Genomic DNA, 12,959 nt, shown 5'->3' on the forward strand with positions numbered 1-12,959 from the left:
AAGTGTCCAGCCTTATGCCACATCCAGCTGTCATTGTAGATAGGGTCTTTCCAGGTTTCCTCAGACACCCTGAAGGAATTGTAAAGAATTTCCCTGTTTTTTGGTTTTGCTTTTGAAATTCCTTTTTATAGTGGGTTTGAGCTGATTCTCGCTGCCATGTTTATGCCACTCTAGACACACTTGATTCCCTTATGGAGTCATATCAATACATAGGTTTTAAGATTCTTACTAGTCAGATACATTCCTCTGCGGGAAATATGGGATTTTGAGTCTCTTTCACTGAGGAAGGTGTAGGTCTTGTCTATTCCAAAGTTGGTTTTTGGAACGGTCCCTGTGCTTATATCAAACTCTGGTTTTATGCATCACCCCACCTCTCCTTCCCCTTTATGCAGGCATAAGAGTGTTTTCTAAATGTGAGACTCTGTTCTCTTTCCTAACTCAGTTCACGTATAGCCATGTTTACAGGATCTTCATAAGTGATATCTTATGATAAGTTTCTTTTTCTGTGTGACTTATTTGACTTAGAATCATCCTACCTGAATCCACTCACTTTGCTGCTACTGGTCTTATGACATTGATTTCATGGCTGAGGGATATTGCATCGTATGTAAGTACCACAATGTTTTGAACCATTTTTATATTTCCTGGGAAATTTAAGGTGTACCCAAGTTGAGGTTCTTGTAGCTAGTGCAGCCCTAAATTTGGAGGTGGCTCTTTCTTATTGATTTTCAGTTTTCCCCAGGTATATTCCCTAGACTGGAAGTGGCCTTGGCTCTGTAGCTCTGTTGTTTACTTGTTTTAGGGAACACAATGCACTCCTCCAGTGAGGCAGTTGGCAATTTACATCCCGCCCATCAGCATAACAAGGCTCCCTGTTCTCCAGGGCCTGTCTTGCCTTTCTGGTTTTTACACATTTTGTGGATGTCCCTTTTGACCGGTTGGAAGTGATACTTCTTTGTAGTGCAGATTTGCATTGCCCGCTTGCTTGCTTGGCCAAAAAGGGCGTATGCGTTTTCTCCTGAATATATTCAGGAGAAAACGCATACGCCCTTTTTGGCCAAGTGCACCATTGTCCAAGTTGTGCCCCTCTTCCTGTGCTTTACAGGCGATTCCAAGGTACCTCTTGAAATCTGTTTCCTGCTATTTTGCCTCGCTTTCAAGGCCGCCTCGTTGACTTCCCTCAACAGATTTTTGGACGATAGTTGTCCTTTATCACTCTGCCAGTTTGTGAATTGCTGTGCCACTGAGCTCCATTTCTCAACTCGTTTTTTGTGAGCTGAACGCAAGTCCAAAATTTTGGATCATGTCCTATACTGGTTCCCGGTGGGTGGCTGAGACTTTGGTTAATTCTTCTTCCTGCCGGGAAATTAGAGTGACATGTGCCCGTCCAAATGCCTAACAGCTACTCTCTCATGGGTTCTCCCTCGTCCCTTCCATCCTCTGCCAAATTGGGAACCTGTGCAAACCAGGAGGTTAAAGGGCCTGTCTCTCCAAGTTGGGAGATTGATAGTAAGGCAGTTGGAAAGTCAAACTGGAGCACCAGGAGAGGGACTATTCATTGAGTTTTAGAAACCTTTCGTATTCACAGTGTGTCCATTCTCTAGGTTTCCTGTACATGTTATAGCTGTAGTAATATTCCCTTGAACCTGGAGAGTTGGGACCCATGGAATGGGGGCCATGCATTATTGCTTGAAAGGGTCTGCATTTGCTCACCCAATCTCACCAATCCTCTCAGTCCCAAGTGTCCAGCCTTATGCCACATCCAGCTGTCATTGTAGATAGGATCTTTCCAGGTTTCCTCAGACACCCTGAAGGAATTGTAAAGAATTTCCCTGTTTTTTGGTTTTGCTTTTGAAATTCCTTTTTATAGTGGGTTTGAGCTGATTCTCCCTGCCATGTTTATGCCACTCTAGACACACTTGATTCCCTTATGGAGTCATATCAATACATAGGTTTTAAGATTCTTACTAGTCAGATATATTCCTCTGCGGGAAATATGGGGTTTTGAGTCTCTTTCACTGAGGAAGGTGTCGGTCTTGTCTATTCCAAAGTTGGTTTTTGGAACGGTCCCTGTGCTTATATCAAACTCTGGTTTTATGCATCACCCCACCTCTCCTTCCCCTTTATGCAGGCATAAGAGTGTTTTCTAAATGTGAGACTCTGTTCTCTTTCCTAACTCAGTTCACGTGTAGCCATGTTTACAGGATCTTCATAAGTGATATCTTATGATAAGTTTCTTTTTCTGTGTGACTTATTTGACTTAGAATCATCGTACCTGAATCCACTCACTTTGCTGCTACTGGTCTTATGACATTGATTTCATGGCTGAGGGATATTCCATCGTACGTAAGTACCACAATGTTTTGAACCATTTTTATATTTCCTGGGATATTTAAGGTGTACCTAAGTTGAGGTTCTTGTAGCTAGTGCAGCCCTAAATTTGGAGGTGGCTCTTTCTTATTGATTTTCAGTTTTCCCCAGGTATATTCCCTAGACTGGAAGTGGCCTTGGCTCTGTAGCTCTGTTGTTTACTTGTTTTAGGGAACACAATGCACTCCTCCAGTGAGGCAGTTGGCAATTTACATCCCGCCCATCAGCATAACAAGGCTCCCAGTTCTCCAGGGCCTGTCTTGCTTTTCTGGTTTTTACATATTTTGTGGATGTCCCTTTTGACCGGTGGGAAGTGATACTTCTTTGTAGTGCAGAGTTGCATTGCCCGCTTGCTTGCTTGGCCAAAAAGGGCGTATGCGTTTTCTCCTGAATATATTCAGGAGAAAATGCATACGCCCTTTTTGGCCAAGTGCACCATTGTCCAAGTTGTGCCCCTCTTCCTGTGCTTTACAGGCGATTCCAACGTACCTCTTGAAATCTGTTTCCTGCTATTTTGCCTCACTTTCAAGTCCGCCTCGTTGACTTCCCTCAACAGATTTTTGGACGATAGTTGTCCTTTATCACTCTGCCAGTTTGTGAATTGCTGTGCCCCTGAGCTCCATTTCTCAACTCGTTTTTTGTGAGCTGAACGCAAGTCCAAAATTTTGGATCATGTCCTATACTGGTTCCCGGTGGGTGGCTGAGACTTTGGTTAATTCTTCTTCCTGCCGGGAAATTAGATTGACATGTGCCCGTCCAAATGCCTAACAGCTACTCTCTCATGGGTTCTCCCTCGTCCCTTCCATCCTCTGCCAAATTGGGAACCTGTGCAAACCAGGAGGTTAAAGGGCCTGTCTCTCCAAGTTGGGAGATTGATAGTAAGGCAGTTGGAAAGTCAAACTGGAGCACCAGGAGAGGGACTATTCGTTGAGTTTTAGAAACCTTTCGTATTCACAGTGTGTCCATTCTCTAGGTTTCCTGTACATGTTATAGCTGTAGTAATATTCCCTTGAACCTGGAGAGTTGGGACCCATGGAATGGGGGCCATGCATTATTGCTTGAAAGGGTCTGCATTTGCTCACCCAATCTCACCAATCCTCTCAGTCCCAAGTGTCCAGCCTTATGCCACATCCAGCTGTCATTGTAGATAGGGTCTTTCCAGGTTTCCTCAGACACCCTGAAGGAATTGTAAAGAATTTCCCTGTTTTTTGGTTTTGCTTTTGAAATTCCTTTTTATAGTGGGTTTGAGCTGATTCTCGCTGCCATGTTTATGCCACTCTAGACACACTTGATTCCCTTATGGAGACATATCAATACATACGTTTTAAGATTCTTACTAGTCAGATATATTCCTCTGTGGGAAATATGGGGTTTTGAGTCTCTTTCACTGAGGAAGGTGTCGGTCTTGTCAATTCCAAAGTTGGTTTTTGAAACGGTCCCTGTGCTTATATCAAACTCTGGTTTTATGCATCACCCCACCTCTCCTTACCCTTTATGCAGGCATAAGAGTGGTTTCTAAATGTGAGACTCTGTTCTCTTTCCTAACTCAGTTCACGTGTAGCCATGTTTACAGGATCTTCATAAGTGATATCTTATGATAAGTTTCTTTTTCTGTGTGACTTATTTCACTTAGAATCATTGTACCTGAATCCACTCACTTTGCTGCTACTGGTCTTATGACATTGATTTCATGGCTGAGGGATATTCCATCGTACGTAAGTACCACAATGTTTTGAACCATTTTTATATTTCCTGGGATATTTAAGGTGTACCCAAGTTGAGGTTCTTGTAGCCAGTGCAGCCCTAAATTTGGAGGTGGCTCTTTCTTATTGATTTTCAGTTTTCCCCAGGTATATTCCCTAGACTGGAAGTGGCCTTGGCTCTGTAGCTCTGTTGTTTACTTGTTTTAGGGAACACAATGCACTCCTCCAGTGAGGCAGTTGGCAATTTACATCCCGCCCATCAGCATAACAAGGCTCCCTGTTCTCCAGGGCCTGTCTTGCCTTTCTGGTTTTTACACATTTTGTGGATGTCCCTTTTGACCGGTGGGAAGTGATACTTCTTTGTAGTGCAGATTTGCATTGCCCGCTTGCTTGCTTGGCCAAAAAGGGCGTATGCGTTTTCTCCTGAATATATTCAGGAGAAAACGCATACGCCCTTTTTGGCCAAGTGCACCATTGTCCAAGTTGTGCCCCTCTTCCTGTGCTTTACAGGCGATTCCAACGTACCTCTTGAAATCTGTTTCCTGCTATTTTGCCTCACTTTCAAGTCCGCCTCGTTGACTTCCCTAAACAGATTTTTGGACGATAGTTGTCCTTTATCACTCTGCCAGTATGTGAATTGCTGTGCCCCTGAGCTCCATTTCTCAACTCGTTTTTTGTGAGCTGAACGCAAGTCCAAAATTTTGGATCATGTCCTATACTGGTTCCCGGTGGGTGGCTGAGACTTTGGTTAATTCTTCTTCCTGCCGGGAAATTAGAGTGACATGTGCCCGTCCAAATGCCTAACAGCTACTCTCTCATGGGTTCTCCCTCATCCCTTCCATCCTCTGCCAAATTGGGAACCTGTGCAAACCAGGAGGTTAAAGGGCCTGTCTCTCCAAGTTGGGAGATTGATAGTAAGGCAGTTGGAAAGTCAAACTGGACCACCAGGAGAGGGACTATTCGTTGAGTTTTAGAAACCTTTCGTATTCACAGTGTGTCCATTCTCTAGTTTTCCTGTACATGTTATAGCTGTAGTAATATTCCCTTGAACCTGGAGAGTTGGGACCCATGGAATGGGGGCCATGCATTATTGCTTGAAAGGGTCTGCATTTGCTCACCCAATCTCACCAATCCTCTCAGTCCCAAGTGTCCAGCCTTATGCCACATCCAGCTGTCATTGTAGATAGGCTCTTTCCAGGTTTCCTCAGACACCCTGAAGGAATGGTAAAGAATTTCCCTGTTTTTTGGTTTTGCTTTTGAAATTCCTTTTTATAGTGGGTTTGAGCTGATTCTCGCTGCTATGTTTATGCCACTCTAGACACACTTGATTCCCTTATGGAGACATATCAATACATAGGTTTTAAGATTCTTACTAGTCAGATATATTCCTCTGTGGGAAATATGGGGTTTTGAGTCTCTTTCACTAAGGAAGGTGTCGGTCTTGTCAATTCCAAAGTTGGTTTTTGAAAAGGTCCCTGTGCTTATATCAAACTCTGGTTTTATGCATCACCCCACCTCTCCTTCCCCTTTATGCAGGCATAAGAGTGTTTTCTAAATGTGAGACTCTGTTCTCTTTCCTAACTCAGTTCACGTGTAGCCATGTTTACAGGATCTTCATAAGTGATATCTTATGATAAGTTTCTTTTTCTGTGTGACTTATTTCACTTAGAATCATCGTACCTGAATCCACTCACTTTGCTGCTACTGGTCTTATGACATTGATTTCAAGACTGAGGGATATTCCATCGTACGTAAGTACCACAATGTTTTGAACCATTTTTATATTTCCTGGGATATTTAAGGTGTACCCAAGTTGAGGTTCTTGTAGTCAGTGCAGCCCTAAATTTGGAGGTGGCTCTTTCTTATTGATTTTCAGTTTTCCCAAGGTATATTCCCTAGACTGGAAGTGGCCTTGGCTCTGTAGCTCTGTTGTTTACTTATTTTAGGTAACACAATGCACTCCTCCAGTGAGGCAGTTGGCAATTTACATCCCGCCCATCAGCATAACAAGGCTCCCAGTTCTCCAGGGCCTGTCTTGCCTTTCTGGTTTTTACACATTTTGTGGATGTCCCTTTTGACCGGTGGGAAGTGATACTTCTTTGTAGTGCAGATTTGCATTGCCCGCTTGCTTGCTTGGCCAAAAAGGGCGTATGCGTTTTCTCCTGAATATATTCAGGAGAAAACGCATACGCCCTTTTTGGCCAAGGGCACCATTGTCCAAGTTGTGCCCCTCTTCCTGTGCTTTACAGGCGATTCCAACGTACCTCTTGAAATCTGTTTCCTGCTATTTTGCCTCACTTTCAAGTCCGCCTCGTTGACTTCCCTCAACAGATTTTTGGACGATAGTTGTCCTTTATCAATCTGCCAATTTGTGAATTGCTGTGCCCCTGAGCTCCATTTCTCAACTCGTTTTTTGTGAGCTGAACGCAAGTCCAAAATTTTGGATCATGTCCTATACTGGTTCCCGGTGGGTGGCTGAGACTTTGGTTAATTCTTCTTCCTGCCGGGAAATTAGATTGACATGTGCCCGTCCAAATGCCTAACAGCTACTCTCTCATGGGTTCTCCCTCGTCCCTTCCATCCTCTGCCAAATTGGGAACCTGTGCAAACCAGGAGGTTAAAGGGCCTATCTCTCCAAGTTGGGAGATTGATAGTAAGGCAGTTGGAAAGTCAAACTGGAGCACCAGGAGAGGGACTATTCGTTGAGTTTTAGAAACCTTTCGTATTCACAGTGTGTCCATTCTCTAGGTTTCCTGTACATGTTATAGCTGTAGTAATATTCCCTTGAACATGGAGAGTTGGGACCCATGGAATGGGGGCCATGCATTATTGCTTGAAAGGGTCTGCATTTGCTCACCCAATCTCACCAATCCTCTCAGTCCCAAGTGTCCAGCCTTATGCCACATCCAGCTGTCATTGTAGATAGGGTCTTTCCAGGTTTCCTCAGACACCCTAAAGGAATTGTAAAGAATTTCCCTGTTTTTTGGTTTTGCTTTTGAAATTCCTTTTTATAGTGGGTTTGAGCTGATTCTCGCTGCCATGTTTATGCCATTCTAGACACACTTGATTCCCTTATGGAGACATATCAATACATAGGTTTTAAGATTCTTACTAGTCAGATATATTCCTCTGTGGGAAATATGGGGTTTTGAGTCTCTTTCACTGAGGAAGGTGTCGGTCTTGTCAATTCCAAAGTTGGTTTTTGAAACGGTCCCTGTGCTTATATCAAACTCTGGTTTTATGCATCACCCCACCTCTCCTTACCCTTTATGCAGGCATAAGAGTGTTTTCTAAATGTGAGACTCTGTTCTCTTTCCTAACTCAGTTCACGTGTAGCCATGTTTACAGGATCTTCATAAGTGATATCTTATGATAAGTTTCTTTTTCTGTGTGACTTATTTCACTTAGAATCATTGTACCTGAATCCACTCACTTTGCTGCTACTGGTCTTATGACATTGATTTCATGGCTGAGGGATATTCCATCGTACGTAAGTACCACAATGTTTTGAACCATTTTTATATTTCCTGGGATATTTAAGGTGTACCCAAGTTGAGGTTCTTGTAGCCAGTGCAGCCCTAAATTTGGAGGTGGCTCTTTCTTATTGATTTTCAGTTTTCCCCAGGTATATTCCCTAGACTGGAAGTGGCCTTGGCTCTGTAGCTCTGTTGTTTACTTGTTTTAGGGAACACAATGCACTCCTCCAGTGAGGCAGTTGGCAATTTACATCCCGCCCATCAGCATAACAAGGCTCCCTGTTCTCCAGGGCCTGTCTTGCCTTTCTGGTTTTTACACATTTTGTGGATGTCCCTTTTGACCGGTGGGAAGTGATACTTCTTTGTAGTGCAGATTTGCATTGCCCGCTTGCTTGCTTGGCCAAAAAGGGCGTATGCGTTTTCTCCTGAATATATTCAGGAGAAAACGCATACGCCCTTTTTGGCCAAGTGCACAATTGTCCAAGTTGTGCCCCTCTTCCTGTGCTTTACAGGCGATTCCAACGTACCTCTTGAAATCTGTTTCCTGCTATTTTGCCTCACTTTCAAGTCCGCCTCGTTGACTTCCCTCAACAGATTTTTGGACGATAGTTGTCCTTTATCACTCTGCCAGTATGTGAATTGCTGTGCCCCTGAGCTCCATTTCTCAACTCGTTTTTTGTGAGCTGAACGCAAGTCCAAAATTTTGGATCATGTCCTATACTGGTTCCCGGTGGGTGGCTGAGACTTTGGTTAATTCTTCTTCCTGCCGGGAAATTAGAGTGACATGTGCCCGTCCAAATGCCTAACAGCTACTCTCTCATGGGTTCTCCCTCATCCCTTCCATCCTCTGCCAAATTGGGAACCTGTGCAAACCAGGAGGTTAAAGGGCCTGTCTCTCCAAGTTGGGAGATTGATAGTAAGGCAGTTGGAAAGTCAAACTGGACCACCAGGAGAGGGACTATTCGTTGAGTTTTAGAAACCTTTCGTATTCACAGTGTGTCCATTCTCTAGTTTTCCTGTACATGTTATAGCTGTAGTAATATTCCCTTGAACCTGGAGAGTTGGGACCCATGGAATGGGGGCCATGCATTATTGCTTGAAAGGGTCTGCATTTGCTCACCCAATCTCACCAATCCTCTCAGTCCCAAGTGTCCAGCCTTATGCCACATCCAGCTGTCATTGTAGATAGGCTATTTCCAGGTTTCCTCAGACACCCTGAAGGAATGGTAAAGAATTTCCCTGTTTTTTGGTTTTGCTTTTGAAATTCCTTTTTATAGTGGGTTTGAGCTGATTCTCGCTGCCATGTTTATGCCACTCTAGACACACTTGATTCCCTTATGGAGACATATCAATACATAGGTTTTAAGATTCTTACTAGTCAGATATATTCCTCTGTGGGAAATATGGGGTTTTGAGTCTCTTTCACTAAGGAAGGTGTCGGTCTTGTCAATTCCAAAGTTGGTTTTTGAAAAGGTCCCTGTGCTTATATCAAACTCTGGTTTTATGCATCACCCCACCTCTCCTTCCCCTTTATGCAGGCATAAGAGTGTTTTCTAAATGTGAGACTCTGTTCTCTTTCCTAACTCAGTTCACGTGTAGCCATGTTTACAGGATCTTCATAAGTGATATCTTATGATAAGTTTCTTTTTCTGTGTGACTTATTTCACTTAGAATCATCGTACCTGAATCCACTCACTTTGCTGCTACTGGTCTTATGACATTGATTTCAAGACTGAGGGATATTCCATCGTACGTAAGTACCACAATGTTTTGAACCATTTTTATATTTCCTGGGATATTTAAGGTGTACCCAAGTTGAGGTTCTTGTAGTCAGTGCAGCCCTAAATTTGGAGGTGGCTCTTTCTTATTGATTTTCAGTTTTCCCAAGGTATATTCCCTAGACTGGAAGTGGCCTTGGCTCTGTAGCTCTGTTGTTTACTTATTTTAGGGAACACAATGCACTCCTCCAGTGAGGCAGTTGGCAATTTACATCCCGCCCATCAGCATAACAAGGCTCCCAGTTCTCCAGGGCCTGTCTTGCCTTTCTGGTTTTTACACATTTTGTGGATGTCCCTTTTGACCGGTGGGAAGTGATACTTCTTTGTAGTGCAGATTTGCATTGCCCGCTTGCTTGCTTGGCCAAAAAGGGCGTATGCGTTTTCTCCTGAATATATTCAGGAGAAAACGCATACGCCCTTTTTGGCCAAGGGCACCATTGTCCAAGTTGTGCCCCTCTTCCTGTGCTTTACAGGCGATTCCAACGTACCTCTTGAAATCTGTTTCCTGCTATTTTGCCTCACTTTCAAGTCCGCCTCGTTGACTTCCCTCAACAGATTTTTGGACGATAGTTGTCCTTTATCAATCTGCCAATTTGTGAATTGCTGTGCCCCTGAGCTCCATTTCTCAACTCGTTTTTTGTGAGCTGAACGCAAGTCCAAAATTTTGGATCATGTCCTATACTGGTTCCCGGTGGGTGGCTGAGACTTTGGTTAATTCTTCTTCCTGCCGGGAAATTAGATTGACATGTGCCCGTCCAAATGCCTAACAGCTACTCTCTCATGGGTTCTCCCTCGTCCCTTCCATCCTCTGCCAAATTGGGAACCTGTGCAAACCAGGAGGTTAAAGGGCCTATCTCTCCAAGTTGGGAGATTGATAGTAAGGCAGTTGGAAAGTCAAACTGGAGCACCAGGAGAGGGACTATTCGTTGAGTTTTAGAAACCTTTCGTATTCACAGTGTGTCCATTCTCTAGGTTTCCTGTACATGTTATAGCTGTAGTAATATTCCCTTGAACATGGAGAGTTGGGACCCATGGAATGGGGGCCATGCATTATTGCTTGAAAGGGTCTGCATTTGCTCACCCAATCTCACCAATCCTCTCAGTCCCAAGTGTCCAGCCTTATGCCACATCCAGCTGTCATTGTAGATAGGGTCTTTCCAGGTTTCCTCAGACACCCTAAAGGAATTGTAAAGAATTTCCCTGTTTTTTGGTTTTGCTTTTGAAATTCCTTTTTATAGTGGGTTTGAGCTGATTCTCGCTGCCATGTTTATGCCATTCTAGACACACTTGATTCCCTTATGGAGACATATCAATACATAGGTTTTAAGATTCTTACTAGTCAGATATATTCCTCTGTGGGAAATATGGGGTTTTGAGTCTCTTTCACTGAGGAAGGTGTCGGTCTTGTCAATTCCAAAGTTGGTTTTTGAAACGGTCCCTGTGCTTATATCAAACTCTGGTTTTATGCATCACCCCACCTCTCATTACCCTTTATGCAGGCATAAGAGTGTTTTCTAAATGTGAGACTCTGTTCTCTTTCCTAACTCAGTTCACGTGTAGCCATGTTTACAGGATCTTCATAAGTGATATCTTATGATAAGTTGCTTTTTCTGTGTGACTTATTTCACTTAGAATCATTGTACCTGAATCCACTCACTTTACTGCTACTGGTCTTATGACATTGATTTCATGGCTGAGGGATATTCCATCGTACGTAAGTACCACAATGTTTTGAACCATTTTTATATTTCCTGGGATATTTAAGGTGTACCCAACTTGAGGTTCTTGTAGCCAGTGCAGCCCTAAATTTGGAGGTGGCTCTTTCTTATTGATTTTCAGTTTTCCCCAGGTATATTCCCTAGACTGGAAGTGGCCTTGGCTCTGTAGCTCTGTTGTTTACTTGTTTTAGGGAACACAATGCACTCCTCCAGTGAGGCAGTTGGCAATTTACATCCCGCCCATCAGCATAACAAGGCTCCCTGTTCTCCAGGGCCTGTCTTGCCTTTCTGGTTTTTACACATTTTGTGGATGTCCCTTTTGACCGGTGGGAAGTGATACTTCTTTGTAGTGCAGATTTGCATTGCCCGCTTGCTTGCTTGGCCAAAAAGGGCGTATGCGTTTTCTCCTGAATATATTCAGGAGAAAACGCATACGCCCTTTTTGGCCAAGTGCACCATTGTCCAAGTTGTGCCCCTCTTCCTGTGCTTTACAGGCGATTCCAACGTACCTCTTGAAATCTGTTTCCTGCTATTTTGCCTCACTTTCAAGTCCGCCTCGTTGACTTCCCTCAACAGATTTTTGGACGATAGTTGTCCTTTATCACTCTGCCAGTATGTGAATTGCTGTGCCCCTGAGCTCCATTTCTCAACTCGTTTTTTGTGAGCTGAACGCAAGTCCAAAATTTTGGATCATGTCCTATACTGGTTCCCGGTGGGTGGCTGAGACTTTGGTTAATTCTTCTTCCTGCCGGGAAATTAGAGTGACATGTGCCCGTCCAAATGCCTAACAGCTACTCTCTCATGGGTTCTCCCTCGTCCCTTCCATCCTCTGCCAAATTGGGAACCTGTGCAAACCAGGAGGTTAAAGGGCCTGTCTCTCCAAGTTGGGAGATTGATAGTAAGGCAGTTGGAAAGTCAAACTGGAGCACCAGGAGAGGGACTATTCGTTGAGTTTTAGAAACCTTTCGTATTCACAGTGTGTCCATTCTCTAGGTTTCCTGTACATGTTATAGCTGTAGTAATATTCCCTTGAACCTGGAGAGTTGGGACCCATGGAATGGGGGCCATGCATTATTGCTTGAAAGGGTCTGCATTTGCTCACCCAATCTCACCAATCCTCTCAGTCCCAAGTGTCCAGCCTTATGCCACATCCAGCTGTCATGGTAGATAGGGTCTTTCCAGGTTTCCTCAGACACCCTGAAGGAATTGTAAAGAATTTCCCTGTTTTTTGGTTTTGCTTTTGAAATTCCTTTTTATAGTGGGTTTGAGCTGATTCTCGCTGCCATGTTTATGCCACTCTAGACACACTTCATTCCCTTATGGAGACATATCAATACATAGGTTTTAAGATTCTTACTAGTCAGATATATTCCTCTGTGGGAAATATGGGGTTTTGAGTCTCTTTCACTGAGGAAGGTGTCGGTCTTGTCAATTCCAAAGTTGGTTTTTGAAACGGTCCCTGTGCTTATATCAAACTCTGGTTTTATGCATCACCCCACCTCTCCTTCCCCTTTATGCAGGCATAAGCGTGTTTTCTAAATGTGAGACTCTGTTCTCTTTCCTAACTCAGTTCACGTGTAGCCATGTTTACAGGATCTTCATAAGTGATATCTTATGATAAGTTTCTTTTTCTGTGTGACTTATTTCACTTAGAATCATCGTACCTGAATCCATTCACTTTGCTGCTACTGGTCTTCTGACATTGATTTCATGGCTGAGGGATATTCCATCGTACGTAAGTACCACAATGTTTTGAACCATTTTTATATTTCCTGGGATATTTAAGGTGTACCCAAGTTGAGGTTCTTGTAGTCAGTGCAGCCCTAAATTTGGAGGTGGCTCTTTCTTATTGATTTTCAGTTTTCCCAAGGTATATTCCCTAGACTGGAAGTGGCCTTGGCTCTGTAGCTCTGT

The sequence above is a fragment of the Mesoplodon densirostris genome, unplaced genomic scaffold (assembly GCF_025265405.1).
Source record: "Mesoplodon densirostris isolate mMesDen1 unplaced genomic scaffold, mMesDen1 primary haplotype scaffold_46, whole genome shotgun sequence".
Taxonomy (NCBI): domain Eukaryota; kingdom Metazoa; phylum Chordata; class Mammalia; order Artiodactyla; family Ziphiidae; genus Mesoplodon; species Mesoplodon densirostris.